A 19,313-nucleotide genomic window follows, 5' to 3' on the forward strand; every position below is an offset into this window, starting at 1 on the left:
CACTATATTTTAGAAAAAATGTGTCCTCTCATCACGTTTTGACCTGAGTAAGCAGTTTGTGGTACAAAAAGTACAATAAGTGCAAGTGGAGAGAGCAACCGCAGCTCGCGTTATGCCTATTTGCGTTACTCTCACGCACTTGTGGTAAAATGTAACTGCAAACAACATGTGATTATAAGAAGTGCCATAATCAAGTAATTTCAGAATTTTTTGCATAACACAAAATTCCTGAAATTATGATTTCAGAATTTAAGTTTCTCTCTGACCTAATTTGTATCTATAAATATTTTTTTTGTACCTGTCAGTGCAGGAATCATTTTTATACTTGTGAGTTGGTTCAATTGTGTGTCAGAATTGGTCCAGTCTGGTTGAAACATGCATGGCATTGTGGAAAAGTGCTGGCAGCTGTGTAATACAAAGTGGCTTCAGCTAACCATCAGGGGGTCGAGTTTGAATCAGGCTCTACATTTTTGTGTGGGTTAACTAAAAATAGAGGCATGCTTGCACTCATATCCAGGGTGACTTAAGAGCCATCATTAGAAGCATTATTACTGTTCCAGTACATATTCGAATCAGCTCACTATTACATGATGCCTTCAAGTAAGATTAATTCACCCAGAAAGCCCAAAAGACTACAACACAGTTAAAATCCGCTTTAATTAAGACTTTTTATTGTCTTGCTCATTTTGTGATCTAATAAAAATTAATCTAAATGCACACTCCTTTCCTTTGGAAAGGGTTTGCCATATTGCCCATATGCTATTAATATAGCTAAACTGATACTTTAAAATTAAAAATTATATTCTAGCTAATTTTAAATAAAAATTGCCACAGACTTTCTCCATTTTAGGATGAACCTATTTTTCTCTTAGTTGTGGCATGTTTCATAAAGTCGACAGTTTTGATGTCCACTAATCATGCAGTTCGGCAATATTTTCAAAAAATGTATGCAAAAACTTTGCCAAAAGATTCTGTAAGGACAAAAAGCACCCAGCTCAAACCTTTTGAGCACAACAGTCTATACTGAGGAGTAGAATGGAATGTGGTAAGCTACGATTTAAAGGCAAGATGTGGTTCTTTGTTCCACATTATGGGGCTCATTATGATGGCGGACGGAAGTGAGACCGCAGCCCTGGAGTACGCGGAAAAAGACGTTTCTGTGTCCGCCTGCCGCGGTCACTCCGTCCGCCATATCAGGATAGGAAAGAGTGTCAAAAATCCATCCGCGACGGAAGAGCACGCACCGCCGCTCAACTACACCCGACGTAACCAATCCAGAGACTCCGCCGTACGGACTGACGTCTACGACTGTCCCCAAATCAAGATGGCGGAAAATACACATAAAACCGCTGCAGAAAAACAACTTGCCTGAACACTGTGGATTCCCCAACAGCGAAGATACCATACATAGCAGAGAAACCCACCACAAGCTGCTCGCCGTCATGGATCTAGCACTACACGCTTACCCGATACTCTTTGCGATCCACCACGTCCAAGTCTTGGCCCACTATCGACAACGACGCAGGTACGCTACTAACCATTCGCTGTCTGGAGGGGAGTACCTGCAAGGCTCGTGACGTTGGGAGGGGGAGTGGCATGTGTCAGAAACCACTGATTTGAAGCAAATACAAATACACAACTGTAGCACACAAGCAGGAATGAGTACGACAAACCACGACACATGATTGACTTGCTTTATTACACATAATCGGGGTATAATCACAGTGTATGCTTGAGCATGGCCATTGTGGGCACCACAGCAGGTATATCAGAGGCAGCACATGAGGTCAGACAGCAGTATCAGAACAACAACAGGGCATTGTGGCCAACAGGGCAGGTACATCAGAGGCAGCACATGAGGCAGACAGCAGTATCAGAACAGCAACAGGGCATTGTGGCCAACAGAGCAGGTACATCAGAGGCAGCACATGAGGTCAGAAAAAGCAGTATCAGAACAGCAACAGGGCATTGTGGCCAACAGAGCAGGTACATCAGAAGCAGCACATGAGGCCAGACAGCAGTATCAGAACAGCAAAAGGGCATTGTGGCCAACAGAGCACGTACATCAGAGGCAGCACATGAGGCAGACAGCAGTATCAGAACAGCAACAGGGCATTGTGGCCAACAGAGCAGGTACATCAGAGGCAGCACATGAGGTGAGACAGCAGTATCAGAACAGCAACAGGGCATTGTGGCCAACAGAGCAGGTACATCAGAGGCAGCACATGAGGTCAGACAGCAGTATAAGAACAGCAACAGGGCATTGTGGCCAACAGAGCAGGGACATCAGAGGCAGCACATGAGGTCAGACAGCAGTATCAGAACAGCAACAGGGCATTGTGGCCAACAGAGCAGGGACATCAGAGGCAGCACATGAGGTCAGACAGCAGTATCAGAACAGCAACAGGGCAGTGTTCGTAACAGAGCAGGGACATCAGAGGCAGCACATGAGGTCAGACAGCAGTATCAGAACAGCAACAGGGCAGTGTTCGTAACAGAGCCGGGACAACAGAGGCAGCACATGAGGTCAGACAGCAGTATCAGAACAGCAACAGGGCATTGTGGACAACGGAGCAGGGACATCAGAGGCAGCACATGAGGTCAGACAGCAGTATCTGAACAGCAACAGGGCATTGTTGATAACAGAGCAGGGACATCAGAGGCAGCACATGAGGTCAGACAGCAGTATCAGAACAGCAACAGGGCATTGTGGCCAACAGAGCAGGTACATCAGAGACAGCACATGAGAACGGCTAAGTGCATCAACAGTCCATTGCACTGAACAGGTACATCAGAGGCAGCACATGAGGTCAGACGTATCAGAACAGCAACAGGGCAGTGTTCATAACAGAGCAGGTACATCAGAGGCAGCACATGAGGTCAGACAGCATTATCAGAACAGCAACAGGGCATTGTGGCCAACAGAGCAGGTACATCAGAGGCAGCACATGAGGTCAGACAGCAGTATCAGAACAGCAACAGGGCAGTGTTCGTAACAGAACAGGGACATCAGAGGCAGCACATGAGGTCAGACAGCAGTATCAGAACAGCAACAGGGCATTGTGGCCAACAGAGCAGGTACATCAGAGGCAGCGCATGAGGTCAAACAGCAGTATCAGAATAGCGACAGGGCATTGTGGCCAACAGAGCAGGTACATCAGAGGCAGCACATGAGGTCAGACAGCAGTATCAGAAAAGCAATAGGGCAATGTGGCCAACAGAGCAGGGACATCAGAGGCAGCACATGAGGTCAGACAGCAGTATCAGAACAGCAACAGGGCATTGTGGCCAACAGAGCAGGGACATCAGAGGCAGCACATGAGGTCAGACAGCAGTATCAGAACAGCAACAGGGCAGTGTTCGTAACAGAGCCGGGACAACAGAGGCAGCACATGAGGTCAGACAGCAGTATCAGAACAGCAACAGGGCATTGTGGCCAACAGAGCAGGGACATCAGAGGCAGCACATGAGGTCAGACAGCAGTATCTGAACAGCAACATGGCATTGTTGATAACAGAGCAGGGACATCAGAGGCAGCACATGAGGTCAGACAGCAGTATCAGAACAGCAACAGGGCATTGTGGCCAACAGAGCAGGTACATCAGAGACAGCACATGAGAAGGGCTAAGTGCATCAACAGTCCATTGCACTGAACAGGTACATCAGAGGCAGCACATGAGGTCAGACGTATCAGAACAGCAACAGGGCAGTGTTCATAACAGAGCAGGTACATCAGAGGCAGCACATGAGGTCAGACAGCATTATCAGAACAGCAACAGGGCATTGTGGCCAACAGAGCAGGTACATCAGAGGCAGCACATGAGGTCAGACAGCAGTATCAGAACAGCAACAGGGCAGTGTTCGTAACAGAACAGGGACATCAGAGGCAGAACATGAGGTCAGACAGCAGTATCAGAACAGCAACAGGGCATTGTGGCCAACAGAGCAGGTACATCAGAGGCAGCACATGAGGTCAAACAGCAGTATCAGAATAGCAACAGGGCATTGTGGCCAACAGAGCAGGTACATCAGATGCAGCACATGAGGTCAGACAGCAGTATCAGAACAGCAATAGGGCAATGTGGCCAACAGAGCAGGGACATCAGAGGCAGCACATGAGGTCAGACAGCAGTATCAGAACAGCAACAGGGCATTGTGGCCAACAGAGCAGGGACATCAGAGGCAGCACACGAGAGGGGCTAAGTGCATCAACAGTCCATTGCACTGAACAGGTACATGAGAGGCAGCACATGAGAGGGGCTAAGTGCATCAACAGTCCATTGCACTGAACAGGTACATCAGAGGCAGCACATGAGAGGGGCTTTGTGCATCAACAGTCCATTGCACTGAACAGGTACATCAGAGGCAGCACATGAGAGGGGCTAAGTGCATCAACAGTCCATTGCACTGAACAGGTACATCAGAGGCAGCACATGAGGTCAGACAGCAGTATCAGAACAGCAAATGGGCAGTGTTCATAACAGAGCAGGTACATCAGAGGCAGCACATGAGGTCAGACAGCAGTATCAGAACAGCAACAGGGCATTGTGGCCAACAGAGCAGGGACATCAGAGGCAGCACATGAGGTCAGACAGCAGTATCAGAACAGCAACAGGGCAGTGTTCGTAACAGAACAGGGACATCAGAGGCAGCACATGAGGTCAGACAGCAGTATCAGAACAGCAACAGGGCATTGTGGCCAACAGAGCAGGTACATCAGATGCAGCACATGAGGTCAGACAGCAGTATCAGAATAGCAACAGGGCATTGTGGCCAACAGAGCAGGTACATCAGAGGCAGCACATGAGGTCAGACAGCAGTATCAGAACAGCAATAGGGCATTGTGGCCAACAGAGCAGGGACATCAGAGGCAGCACATGAGTTCAGACAGCAGTATCTGAACAGCAACAGGGCATTGTGGATAACAGAGCAGGGACATCAGAGGAGGCACATGAGAGGGGCTAAGTGTATCAACAGTCCATTGCACTGAACAGGTACATCAGAGGCAGCATATGAGAGGGGCTAAGCGCATCAACAGTCCATTGCACTGAACAGGTACATCAGAGGCAGCACATGAGAGGGGCTAAGTGCATCAACAGTCCATTGCACTGAACAGGAACATCAGAGGCAGCACATGAGAGGGGCTTTGTGCATCAACAGTCCATTGCACTGAACAGGTACATCAGAGGCAGCACATGAGAGGGGCTAAGTGCATCAACAGTCCATTGCACTGAACAGGTACATCAGAGGCAGCACATGAGGTCAGACAGCAGTATCAGAACAGCAACAGGGCATTGTGGCCAACAGAGCAGGTACATAAGAGGCAGCACATGAGGTCAGACAGCAGTATCAGAACAGCAACAGGGCATTGTGGCCAACAGAGCAGGTACATCAGAGGCAGCACATGAGGTCAGACAGCAGTATCAGAACAGCAACAGGGCATTGTGGCCAACAGAGCAGGGACATCAGAGGCAGCACATGAGAGGGGCTAAGTGCATCAACAGTCCATTGCACTGAACAAGTACATCAGAGGCAGCACATGAGAGGGGCCAAGTGCATCAACAGTCCATTGCACTGAACAGGTACATCAGAGGCAGCACATGAGAGGGGCTAAGTGCATCAACAGTCCATTGCACTCAACAGGTACATCAGAGGCAGCACATGAGCTGGGCTAAGTGCATCAACAGTCCATTGCACTGAACAGGTACATCAGAGGCAGCACATGAGGTCAGACAGCAGTATCAGAACAGCAACAGGGCAGTGTTCGTAACAGAGCAGGTACATCAGAGGCAGCACATGAGGTCAGACAGCAGTATCAGAACAGCAACAGGGCATTGTGGCCAACCGAGCAGGGACATCAGAGGCAGCACATGAGGTCAGACAGCAGTATCAGAACAGCAACAGGGCATTGTGGCCAACAGAGCAGGTACATCAGAGGCAACACATGAGGTCAGACAGCAGTATCAGAACAGCAACAGGGCATTGTGGCCAACAGAGCAGGTACATCAGAGGCAGCACATGAGGTCAGACAGCAGTATCAGAACAGCAACAGGGCATTGTGGCCAACAGAGCAGAAACATCAGAGGCAGCACATGAGGTCAGACAGCAGTATCAGAACAGCAACAGGGCAGTGTTCGTAACAGAGCAGGGACATCAGAGGCAGCACATGAGGTCAGACAGCAGTATCATAACAGCAACAGGGCATTGTGGCCAACAGAGCAGGTACATCAGAGGCAGCACATGAGGCAGACAGCAGTATCAGAACAGAAACAGGGCATTTTGGCCAACAGAGCAGGTACATCAGAGGCAGCACATGAGGTTAGACAGCAGTATCAGAACAGCAACAGGGCATTGTGGCCAACAGAGCAGGTATATCATAGGCAGCACATGAGGTCAGACAGCAGTATCAGAACAGGCAACAGGGCATTGTGGCCAACAGAGCAGGTACATCAGAGGCAGCACATGAGGTCAGACAGCAGTATCAGAACAGCAACAGGGCAGTGTTCGTAACAGAGCAGGTACATCAGAGGCAGCACATGAGGTCAGACAGCCGTATCTGAACAGCAACAGGGCATTGTGGCCAACAGAGCAGGGACATCAGAGGCAGCACATGAGGTCAGACAGCAGTATCAGAACAGCAACAGGGCAGTGTTCGTAACAGAGCAGGGACATCAGAGGCAGCACATGAGGTCAGACAGCTGTATCAGAACAGCAACAGGGCATTGTGGCCAACAGAGCAGGTACATCAGAGGCAGCACATGAGGTCAGACAGCAGTATCAGAACAGCAACAGGGCAGTGTTCGTAACAGAGCAGGGACATCAGAGGCAGCACATGAGGTCAGACAGCAGTATCAGAACAGCAACAGGGCATTGTGGCCAACAGAGCAGGTACATCAGAGGCAGCACATGAGGTCAGACAGCAGTATCAGAACAGCAACAGGGCATTGTGGCCAAAAGAACAGGTACATCAGAGGCAGCAGATGAGGTCAGACAGCAGTATCAGAACAGCAACAGGGCATTGTGGCCAACAGAGCAGGTACATCAGAGGCAGCACATGAGGTCAGACAGCAGTATCAGAACAGCAACAGGGCATTGTGGCCAACAGAGCAGGTACATCAGAGGCAGCACATGAGGTCAGACAGCAGTATCAGAACAGCAACAGGGCATTGTGGCCAACAGAGCAGGGACGTCAGAGGCAGCACATGAGGTCAGACAGCAGTATCAGAACAGCAACAGGGCAGTGTTCGTAACAGAGCAGGGACATCAGAGGCAGCACATGAGGTCAGACAGCAGTCTCATAACAGCAACAGGTCATTGTGGCCAACAGAGCAGGTACATCAGAGGCAGCACATGAGGCAGACAGCAGTATCCGAACAGCAACAGGGCATTTTGGCCAACAGAGCAGGTACATCAGAGGCAGCACATGAGGTCAGACAGCAGTATCAGAACAGCAACAGGGCATTGTGGCCAACAGAGCAGGTATATCAGAGGCAGCACATGAGGTCAGACAGCAGTATCAGAACAGCAACAGGGCATTGTGGCCAACAGAGCAGGTACATCAGAGGCAGCACATGAGGTCAGACAGCAGTATCAGAACAGCAACAGGGCAGTGTTCGTAACAGAGCAGGTACATCAGAGGCAGCACATGAGGTCAGACAGCAGTATCAGAACAGCAACAGGGCATTGTGGCCAACAGAGCAGGGACATCAGAGACAGCACATGAGGTCAGACAGCAGTATCAGAACAGCAACAGGGCAGTCTTCGTAACAGAGCAGGGACATCAGAGGCAGCACATGAGGTCAGACAGCAGTATCAGAACAGCAACAGGGCATTGTGGTCAACAGAGCAGGTACATCAGAGGCAGCACATGAGGTCAGACAGCAGTATCAGAACAGCAACAGGGCAGTGTTCGTAACAGAGCAGGGACATCAGAGGCAGCACATGAGGTCAGTCAGCAGTATCAGAACAGCAACAGGGCATTGTGGCCAGCAGAGCAGGTACATCAGATGCAGCACATGAGGTCAGACAGCAGTATCAGAACAGCAACAGGGCATTGTGGCCAACAGAACAGGTACATCACAGGCAGCACATGAGGTCAGACAGCAGGTTCAGAACAGCAACAGGGCATTGTGGCCAGCAGAGCAGGTACATCAGAGGCAGCACATGAGGTCAGACAGCAGTATCAGAACAGCAACAGGGCATTGTGGCCAACAGAGCAGGGACATCAGAGGCAGCACATGAGAGGGGCTAAGTGCATCAACAGTCCTTGCACTGAACAGGTACATCAGAGGCAGCACATGAGAGGGGATAAGTGCATCAACAGTTCATTGCACTGAACAGGTACATCAGAGGCAGCACATGAGAGGGGCTAAGTGCATCAACAGTCCATTGCACTGAACAGGTACATCAGAGGCAGCACATGAGATCAGACAGCAGTATCAGAACAGCAACAGGGCATTGTTGCCAACAGAGCAGGGACATCAGAGGCAGCACATGAGAGGGGCTAAGTGCATCAACAGTCCATTGCACTGAACAGGTACATCAGAGGCAGCACATGAGAGTGGCTAAGTGCATCAACAGTCCATTGCACCGAACAGGTACATCAGAGGCAGCACATGAGAGGGGCTAAGTGCATCAACAGTCCATTGCACTGAACAGGGACATCAGAGGCAGCACATGAGAGGGGCGAAGTGCATCAACAGTCCATTGCACTGAACAGGTACATCAGAGGCAGCACATGAGAGGGGCTAAGCGCATCAACAGTCCATTGCACTGAACAGGTACATTAGAGGCCGCACAAGTATGTGGTGCAAGGTACCCCTCACAAGGACAAGGACAATGCCAAAGTCTTTTACATGGACACTATACACACCAACTCCAAATAGATTTGAGTGAAGGTAAACACACCGCACATCACGGAGCACTGCCTGAAGTACCTGCCCCTGAGACACTGGTAGCACCAGAAACTGGAGTGTGAGATGCAGCCACAGCCCTAGTGACTGACACATGAGCCACAGACCCAGACACACTACCAGCACCAGAACCGGGAGTGGGACACACAGCCACAGATGTAGTGACTGACACATGAGCCATAGACCCAGACACACTGCCAGCACCAGACATAGGAGTGTGCGACACAGCTCTAGTGACTGACACATGAGCCATCGACCCAGCACACTGCCAGCACCAGAACCAGGAGTGTGACACACAGCCACAGCTCCAGTGACTGACACATGAGCCATAGACCCAGACACACTGCCAGCACCAGACATAGGAATGTGCAACACAGCTACAGCTCTAGTGACTGACACATGAGCCATCGACCCAGACACACTGCCAGCACTAGAACCAGGAGTGTGACACACAGCCACAGCTCTAGTGACTGACACATGTGCCATAGACCCAGACACACTGCCAGCACCAGAAACAGGAGAGGGCACACCTGAGACAGTGCCACAACATGATGCATGACAGCAGATAACAGACACAGTGCCACTATATGACAACTGAGAATAAACCTCTGATGTGCCATCGAGAACACCGGATTGATGAGCCGCAGGTCTGTATGGGCCAGGTGGCAGGGTGGCTCTGGGAGCTGGGGATAGCTGGACTTAAGCCACATCGGTGTGGTCATGTGTCAATGGTGTGTGTCTACGTTTCTTTGGGATATGTGAGGGCACCCTGGACATGACAGGACTGGCAAGTGGAGCGGACTCCAATGAAACATCACCCACCAAAGGTGGAGCATCTGGTGCTGGGGCTCTGCTCTCTGGGGACGTGCTGGACCCTGCATGTCGTTTGCTGTGTGCCTGCCGCCTGGTCTCAGCATCATGTGTAATGGGGGATGCAACAACAGGTAACTCCTTCCTCAGCTTCTGACGGGCCAGGATGGGAGTGGAGGTATGGGGGTACTCCGCCGCGGAGACATCTGTTTTCCATTCCTTCAACATCATCAGCCTCAGTGCAGCCAGGGGTGATGTATGCCTGTCCTTGATTGCGCCAGTGTCCATGTGAGAAGTCTTGCCCCCTGGATGTGCCTTGTCCGTAGGAGGAGTGTTGTCTCTGTACTTTCCCTGTTCCCTGGACGGTGCTCTGTTCTTGGCAGCAGACTTGTCGTCTGTGGTGTACCTGTCTCCAGAACACACCTTCTCCCTGTGTGTGTCCCTGCCCTTGGGAGCGGCCCCTTCCTTAGCACTGTCCCTGCCCTTGGGAGTGGCCCCTTCCTTACTAGTGTCCCTGTCCTTGGGAGTGTCCCTTCTCTTTTGCTGTGCCTTTGTCTTTGGACCTTCCTGGTCCCTGCCCTTGGGAGTGGCCCCTTCTGTTGTAATTTAAAAATCCTGCCTTTCAGGGGTGTCACTGATACGTAGTCCAAAAAGCAGTAAGAGACTGACACAGAACTCTGAAATATCAAAGGACAGTTTATTACACTCATATGAGGTGAGGCTGCGTCGCCCAGAAGCCATGGCAAATGAATGAGGCAGTCTGAGGAATTCAGAAGGCTGGCGCCTTATATACATTTCAGACTTACACAGTAAGCATAAATGAAAGGGGCAGTCCTGGCTCCTGTGAGCACGCAAAGAATACCAAAAATGGACAAACAAATCCTCTTTGTTCAACTAAGTGGGAGGAGCTAACAGTTTCAGAACGTAGTGAACACATTCCTATGTAAAACTAATCAGTAACAGATGCAGACTCTACCAGGCATTTCTGAGCTTGCGTGGAAGTGGAGGAGGCTAAATATATCTTGTTACTAGGCAGACTTCACGCGCAGCTAAAAGGAAGGTAGGACAAATCACATAGTGAGCACATGGCAGCACATGGTAGACAAGATGGCCTCCAGAAACTAAAATGGCTTCTAAAAAGCGGATAAGACAACTTCTAAATGAAAGATGGCTTCTGCTAACGCTAACCCATTGCTGCTAATTTACAACAGACGGCCGTTTTAGCGTTTGCTGAAGACATTCGTATGATCCAGTAGGAACATGGAAAACAGGTGCTCATTAATTTGAACATAATTTCGTCAAGTTCCTAATTCAGTGCTAGATAAGCATCTCCATTCTAAACATTTCAGCAAGGGTATGACCAAAACTACTAAAGAACAGGACATTAGGTCATAAGCATACATACAAACAGTAGGAGAAAGTAATGACCACTATTACAGAGAAAATTAGCATTTTCACAACCCTAAGCAATAGCAAATCCTAAAACCTTTCAGAAAACACTATATACTCATGTAAAACAGTGGCAATGCAATCCTTCAATGATCTCAAGTTGAATAGGGATACTCTTCCACAGAGAATGAACTTCTATTCTACCTATACTAAACAGAATTCTACTCTAAAATACTGCAGGCAAGACAATACAAATTAATTCCACAACACCCAGTAATTGATTTGTTCAGGAATCGCTTATGTGATCACAACTTATGCCCAGAGTTCATCCCACGTCCCTCTGGCGGACTATTATTGTTCATCGAATCTCTTCTTCCATCGCTGCATGTGCCTCTTCATTTCAGGCCTTCCATAGAAATGTGTCTCAGCATCCGTTGGAGTACCCCTTTTGGCAAACACTCATAGTTCAGTCAAAAGTCTCAATGTCTCAAGGGCAGTGCACCAGTGTCTCTCATCTGCGGCAGACACTTACGGCAGACACTACAAATGATGTGCTCTTCATGGAGCAAGGACACAAAGCATCTCGTGCAGATCCAAACACTACTGAAAAACCACTCAGCAAGATCAGCAGAACTTTCAGACTCCAGCACTCCTTATTCAGTGTCAGAGGACACTCAAGCTGCTTGCCTCTTTGCCAATCTCGAATTCTCCATTTCACTGCTCTTCCGGTAGGCAAAAGGGGAAAAAGGGAATGATGTTGCCAAACTCAGGCAAAGACTCAGGCCAAGACTCAGACAAAAGGGCTCAAGGGGCTCAGGCCAAAACTTAGGCCAAGGGCTCAGGGGGCTGTACACTGTCAGAGGTTGCCAGTACATAACAGGTACCTTTTTGCCCTTTTTTGAAACTTTTCATTCTGTTGCAAAACCAAAGAGACTCCTTTTCTTCTGTCGTGGAACGCTGGCCAATAGAACAAACAAAGAACTTGGAAATACCATTGATGGCGTGCAGATTCCTTACTGGGTGTTGGGACTATAGACCAAAACTTCCTGCTTTCATTTATGGCTGTCAAGGATAGGAATTAGAATTCATCTTGATCATTCGTTCTGCAGGTGTCACTCTCCCTTTGACTCTGGAGAATCCTGCAGAATCTAGTGATGTAGAGAATGTAACACAATTGTTAGTTTCATTCAATTTCTGTACAAAAAAACAATTCAATATTTAACAAGGGGATTGCAATCAGTTGGCCTGCAATCTTCAAGAGAGTGGTCATACGCCATGAGACTATCATGATCTAAAATGCATTATCATTCTCATAGAAGGCAAAACAGTGACTCTAGCCTCTTCAATTGGGTTTCCATATGAGAGCATGTCTTCTATCATCTAAGGGTAGATAATTACATAAACATTCTATCTGAATGGAAGTCCTTACATATAGGGGCATCATCTAATGAGCTAAACATTTTCCTAAATAAGAAAATCTAAGTGTTCCTAAATCCCTCATCTAAAACACTTCAAAAATGAAATCACATAAAACAGATGATCAGGGACATTCAGTCAAAGGCTAATTTATCAAAATGTGAGAACAGAGAAAAAAAACATGAGAAAACAGCAGAAAAAAGAACTGAATGAACATACAGTGTCTTCCATTGAGATGGAAAACTTTTCTCACTTTAAATCAGTTAACCAGTCTATCAAGAAGCTGACAGTCAGACTGGAAAGCATCAAAAATAGAGGCCTAAAGAAAAGTCTTAAGAGAAAGAAACAGTCTGGTCAGGTCATACAAAAAGGGAATTATGCATAACGTGGATGTTCCTATTACATCTCTGCAGTCTGGGCACAATGCAACATCTGGGGAGAAACACTACACCATATACGGTAATCTCAGCTAATGGTCCAGCTCCTTCTTCAAGGGAAAAAATGAAAAATGTAGAAAAATGAAAAATTTAGGTCATCTTTTAACAAGAGCCACAAATCTATAATTTCATCCTTAGGTCCAATCAAGGATATGTATATAAATCTAGGCCTGCCTGTTCCTTAAGGGAGAAGAGCAGTATTGTGGCTTCTTGTATATCTCTTTTATTTTACTTCAATAGTATTATAGCCAAATTTTAACATTCACTGGTGAGGCGATGTATTTTCATGTTCACAGTATGCAAATATCATGTCTGTGAAATTTAGTATGAGCGCAAATATTAACCACGTGGTGTTCAATGACACATACAGTCATACATGTCCCTTCACAACACGGGCAAACTTGTAATAATATCAAAAAGCAGCTAATAAAACAAAACAACATATCATCAAGCCATCAAATATACATGCAGTCTAGTAAGCACAAAAAGAATAGACAAAGCACAATGGCACTTGTAATCAAGCAGAAACGCATGCATTCATGCAACCCAAAACCCAAAATCCAGACCTACTTAATTTGTCAAAATCAAAATTACACCAAAATTACGCTTTAATTTACTCACACCCCGCTTTTGCCAGGTGATCACCAGTTGCTGGTTATCAAAACCGGCAAATAAAACTTACAATGTCGCTTGGGACGCATAGGATCAGCAAGAACCATTCATAAGGGAAAAATGTAAAATCATGAAAAAACACACAAACATTTCATTTCAAAGAAGTCATAATAAAACCCATCTCTGTTTAACATACTACTAACACAGCGCATAACAAAGTAAATCTCAACTGTTAACCAACCATCCTTCTTTTAAAACATGCTAACCCACTTTAATATTGACTGTCCAAAAATAAAGCTCTTTCACAGACGCCCTACGTCCCATGCACCAGCCTTTCCTTGTGGCCCTTTTAGACCCTTGGCCATCAAGGCCCTGGGAGCCTGCGAGCCCCTCATGGCCCCCCTCTCCCCAAAGCCCCTGAGGCCCTGCTTTGTTTCCTCTCTCCAAGGCTGGTCAGGAATGCACTTCTCGGAGACAAAACCCTAATATAATGAACTGCAGATGTGGACGTAAAAGCCTCGTGCAACCCATCTAATGTGCAAGCTTTATTTTCTGTGAGGCAGAGAAGCTTGCACCAAGCAGTCATTGCTCCATCTGTTTTCACTTACTCCTAAACCCCCTTCTCACTGACCTTAAGGTCAAACTCTGCCAGGCGAACCGTGCGCTCCTTTCAGACCCCAGTTCCTATTCTCTCACTCAAACTGACAAAGCCAGAAACCCTTCCCCACTCTTTCTAAGCTCCAAAAATCAACCCTGTTGAAAAACACATGTTATATAAATGACTTCTTTTAGGGATAAAATTCATTTAGTCCTATATTATAAAACATTTACTGTGAACAATTTGCAGAACATAATAACATAGCATACCAGCATTATATTAAATGTTTGCTACCACCCTCTGCAATGGTACTCATTTACCAACTCTACAAAGATGAAAGACAAAATGGGCCCTGCCAAAAAGGTAGAACTTTCAACCCTGATATTAAACAGAAACCTCTGCACCGGGCACAGTGGTTCACTAAACTATTAAAAACAACCTTGACTAATAACAACCCACAAGTTTGTAATATACACAAATATGCATTTTCTGAAAGCCAGAAACACTGCAAGGCTATGGTAAATGACAAGAATTCTGTTAAAAAGTCCATTTTTAGTCAATTTCGACTTTTGATTTTGGGGCACTTGGAAATGAAAATCCTACAATTGTATTACATATTAATCATCCTAAGAATGTGCTTTACATGTTGCAAAGAGCGAACATGAGGCATAGGCATGTAATGCCTTAGAAAAATGAGCTGTCACGCCTGCGCCAAGTAAAAACCCAACATGCAAATGTCATAATTATGCAGTCACACATTACTTAAATCAAATTTTAATTTTAGGAGGTCATAGAATGAGTATTAAGCTTTATAAATATCTAAAAAACAATTTTAAAAACACATATTTTTTTTTCAAATAATTTTTCCATGATTAATAATTTTTTAACATTTTTTTTTCTAAACCCAATCTTAATTGCTAAATCCACATTTAAAAACCAAACTGCATCTTTTGCCTATCAGTTTAGATGCAGTCATGTATGAGCCTATGCGCAAAAGCCTCACTGAAAACAAGACAGATTTTTGCGCCAGAATTTTAAAAGGACATTTGAGCAACAAAACCAGAAAGATACCCCTGTTTCTTTTTACTGTTTTTTAAAAAAGAGAGGAAAACCACAATTGAAATGTCTTCCTGTGATACAAAATAATGAGCCTTACTTTTGTAACCCTCTAAAACACTTATTCTAAACTGCTAAATTCAGAGCGTGATGAACTAACGGCTATGCTCTGGCTGAATAAACATTCCAATGTCATTTATGGCCTTTCAAAAAACAACAGCTGCCGTTCTCAAGGCAGGAAAGGGGCCTGCACAAAGCTGACCCCAGAACTTTCAGTCTTACTGAAAACAGACATTTCCAGAAAAAAGTGCGCCACAAGATGCATTTAAACGTAACAAAAATTCACTTTAGCTGAAGTTTTAGCATTTTACATGTATGAAAATGCATGTAAGTAAAAAGGCTACAATGTTCGTTTTCCCTACATAACACACAATTTAATTTTGAGGCCTTTCATGTTCCTAGTGAATGTAAATTTTAACTTTATCTAATTTAAGCATTTAACATTTTGCACATGTGTGCCTTAGCTTAGTCTATAAATTAAAAAACAACATATAGCGATTTTAGCAGGTAACATGGCAAATTACTGCATTCTTATTTAATTTCCACCTAATATCAATTAATCCAACATTTTTCTTAACGGACTGAAAACATCAAGAAATCCACAATCACGCATTGAGCTCATTTCACACAGAAACAGAAACATTTCAAACATGCAGGACACACAATACAGCGCTTAAGGCATGTGTTTCATAAATTCGCACCAACGCTATTCACAAACAGAAGTTACACTAACAGGAAGAAAAAACCCACATTTAAACACACATTGAACCCACAGATCAACACATAAGACTGAAACAAAAAAGATAACCCACAAACGGAACTTAAACCAAACCAATTGTAAATGCTAGTTGTACGTCATATTTACAAGGAACGTTTGGCAATGGTGTTTCAATTCACAAGTTTTGACTGGCAGAGCACCAAAAATCGCTCTGCATTCCCCATTCATAAAAGTGCAGAGAACAAAGGATCCTTATATGTATTATGTCCATATTTTAATTCCCTGGGGATATAAAATCACCAAGGAAGAAATATGTTTTCACACCTAAACCTATTTAGGTATCCCTTCTAAGGGAAGCCGGCTCATTTACTTCACATCACATTATGGTACCGTTCACAAAAGCAACACATTTTAACATGTGAGCTTAACCAAAGACAACAACAGGCATGCCAAAAATAGTGCAACATATACACTACTATCAAAAGTTTGAGGAAATATCGTCGCATGACCTGCCTATGAGTTGCAACACCTACATATCATATCAAATCATATCAAATCATATTCATATCATATTCTTCAAAGGTCAAACAAAATCCAAAGTAGACAAGTCTATCTCAAATACAAAATATGTCACAGTAAGCGTTCCTAAGACTACCTTACCATACAAAGCCATTCAAAACCTAGAACAGGCGCCACAAAATTACTTTTACCAAACATAAGCTGTCCAAATTCTAACTGCCAAGTTCTAAATGATCTAACAGTCTATCTTTTTATGTTACATTTTAATACTCACACCAAAAGTGTTCTCAGTCAGGGGTGACATCCTGGGGAGGATCAAAAATCAGGAAGGACAGAAACACACCGAGCTGCAGACACAAGGAATCACCAGAAGCGCGCCGTGCACAGCATACCTTCTTTGAAGAAACCAGACCCATGCTGCTCAGTAGTTTTCTGTCTCCTGGCAAGGTGAACACTCCTTCAGATATTCACCTCTCTGATGAGTCCCACCTGGGTCGCCAACTGTTGTAATTTAAAAATCCTGCCTTTCAGGGGTGTCACTGATACGTAGTCCAAAAAGCAGTACGAGACTGACATAGAACTCTGAAATATCAAAGCACAAAAATGGACAAACAAATCCTCTTTGTTCAACTAAGTGGGAGGAGCTAACAGTTTCAGAACGTAGTGAACACAGTCCTATGTAAAACTAATAAGTAACAGATGCAGACTCTACCAGGCATTTCTGAGCATGCGTTGAAGTGGAGGAGGCTAAATATATCCTGTTACTAGGCAGACTTCAGACGCAGCTAAAAGGAAGGTAGGACAAATCACATAGTGAGCACATGGCAGCACATGGTAGACAAGATGGCCTCCAGAAACTAAAATGGCTTCTAAAAAGCGGATAAGACAACTTCTAAATGCAAGATGGCTTCTGCTAACGCTAACCCATTGCTGCTAATTTACAACACTTCCTTAGTAGTGTCCCTGTCCTTGGGAGTGTCCCTGCTCTTCAGAGGTGTCTTCGTGTTTTGACTGACCTTGTCCAAGGGAGTGTCCATGGACTTGTGAGTATCACTTGCCTTGGGAGTACCTTTAGTGTGGGATGCCTGTGTAGCATGTGAATGCATTTCCCCTGTTAGGATTACCGCTGTGAGGAGCCTCTGTCCGCGCGATGCGGGATAGATGGCAAGCACACAAACGAACTACATTTCCCGGAATGCAGGAAGACGACGTCACGCAACGACGTCCGTCACGCAAACACCTGGAAATAAGACACATCCTGTCATCTTCAGCGGTGCCGATAATTCTCGACGCAGCCTACGGACTGGTCGGTAAGGTGCTAATGTCTACGAATCTTTCACCCCGTTCTGGTCGGGTGAAAATCAGAAGCGGTTCCGTTGTGCACAAGGCTGTGTGCAGTTACGGAGAACCCTTGTGACTTCTAACAGGGGTTCTCTCTCTATTGCTTTTCACTGTTGGTTGCCATGGTAAACCCGCGTTTTGAAGCGCGGGGAGAAGCTTATTTGACAAGCAGTCTAAATTGTGCATCGTGCAATTAAGCACTTGTGTATTTATTCGGAACTGTGAAGAGAGCAAGAGTGATAAGAACTCCTGTGGTTTATGGAACTAAGTCTCTTGATTAAGGAATCCCTTAATACCTTATTGTATGAACTTCACCAATTGCGCAGGAACCATTTGAAAGGGTGCTGTAACCTTGCCTGCCATTTTTTTCGTGTTTTCCTTTTGCACAATATTGTTTCTTCACTACGCTTTGTATTTGAATATACAGGGGAGACGATTCAGGGGTACGAGAAACAAAGGGGGTGGTCTAACCTAAAGAGAAACACTAGATTTGTGTGGTATGTAGTAGTGTTATCAGTGACTTACATAACCTCATATGAAACCATAAGCTCATTGTGTTTTGTATGCATTTGTCATTGCAGTTAGTTACCGTCCCTGATCTCTGCTCCCATCATTCCTCCCCTAAAGTACAAAGCCTGTGATTTTCCCTTTCAGGTAGGGGTTTAGGTCAATGTTGTGAGGAATGTGAAAGTATTAGTGACTACGTGCATTGTGGGGTTTTGTGGGGTGTTTTCTAAATCTCAGTCATTGTCGTTTCAGATCTCCCTCCCCGCTGTCCCCTTCCTTTCCCGCGCTCACGGGACTATCTTGGTAGTCTGTGTTATATACTTCAGACTCTTGGAGAGTCGTGTGGGGGAGGGTATTGGATATTCAGCACAGCCCCGAAGAGAACCGACGCCGAGCCTGACATCCCCCACCACCACTTGTGGATCCTGTGTGTGAACTCCAGTGTATGTGACGTTGTCTTTATGAACAGATTTTGCTGACCTAGGGGATGGTGTCTGTGCCCTCTGTGCCCTGACTTGCTGTCTGTGGCTGCTTCTAGTGTAATAACCTGTATTAGAGTCCTGGTCCGAATATTCACTCCCCCCTGAGACATCCAGTGGTGTAGATGTGGGAACAGAAGAAGCACCCTGTCCATGCGACTGTAAAATGGCAGACGACACACTGCTTGCCAATGACCGAACTGTCCTGTGTAGACCAGCAACATCGCCATGCATCCCTTTCATGAATGCCACCACCTGCCCCAACTTCCTATCGTGGTCTTGGAAAGCATTGATCATATTGGTCTGACCCACACACAGCTGTCGCAGCAGATCAACAGCCTCAGCACAAAGTGCATTTTGGGTCACCGGGGCAGGTGCAGCGGTGCCTGCACCGAAGGCCACTCTGCTCCCCCTACTTCTGCGTGCACGAGCAGTACTTGGCACAGGTGGCGGCAGTGT

This window comes from Lissotriton vulgaris, chromosome 3_1, assembly GCF_964263255.1.
Source record: "Lissotriton vulgaris chromosome 3_1, aLisVul1.2, whole genome shotgun sequence".
Classification (NCBI taxonomy): domain Eukaryota; kingdom Metazoa; phylum Chordata; class Amphibia; order Caudata; family Salamandridae; genus Lissotriton; species Lissotriton vulgaris.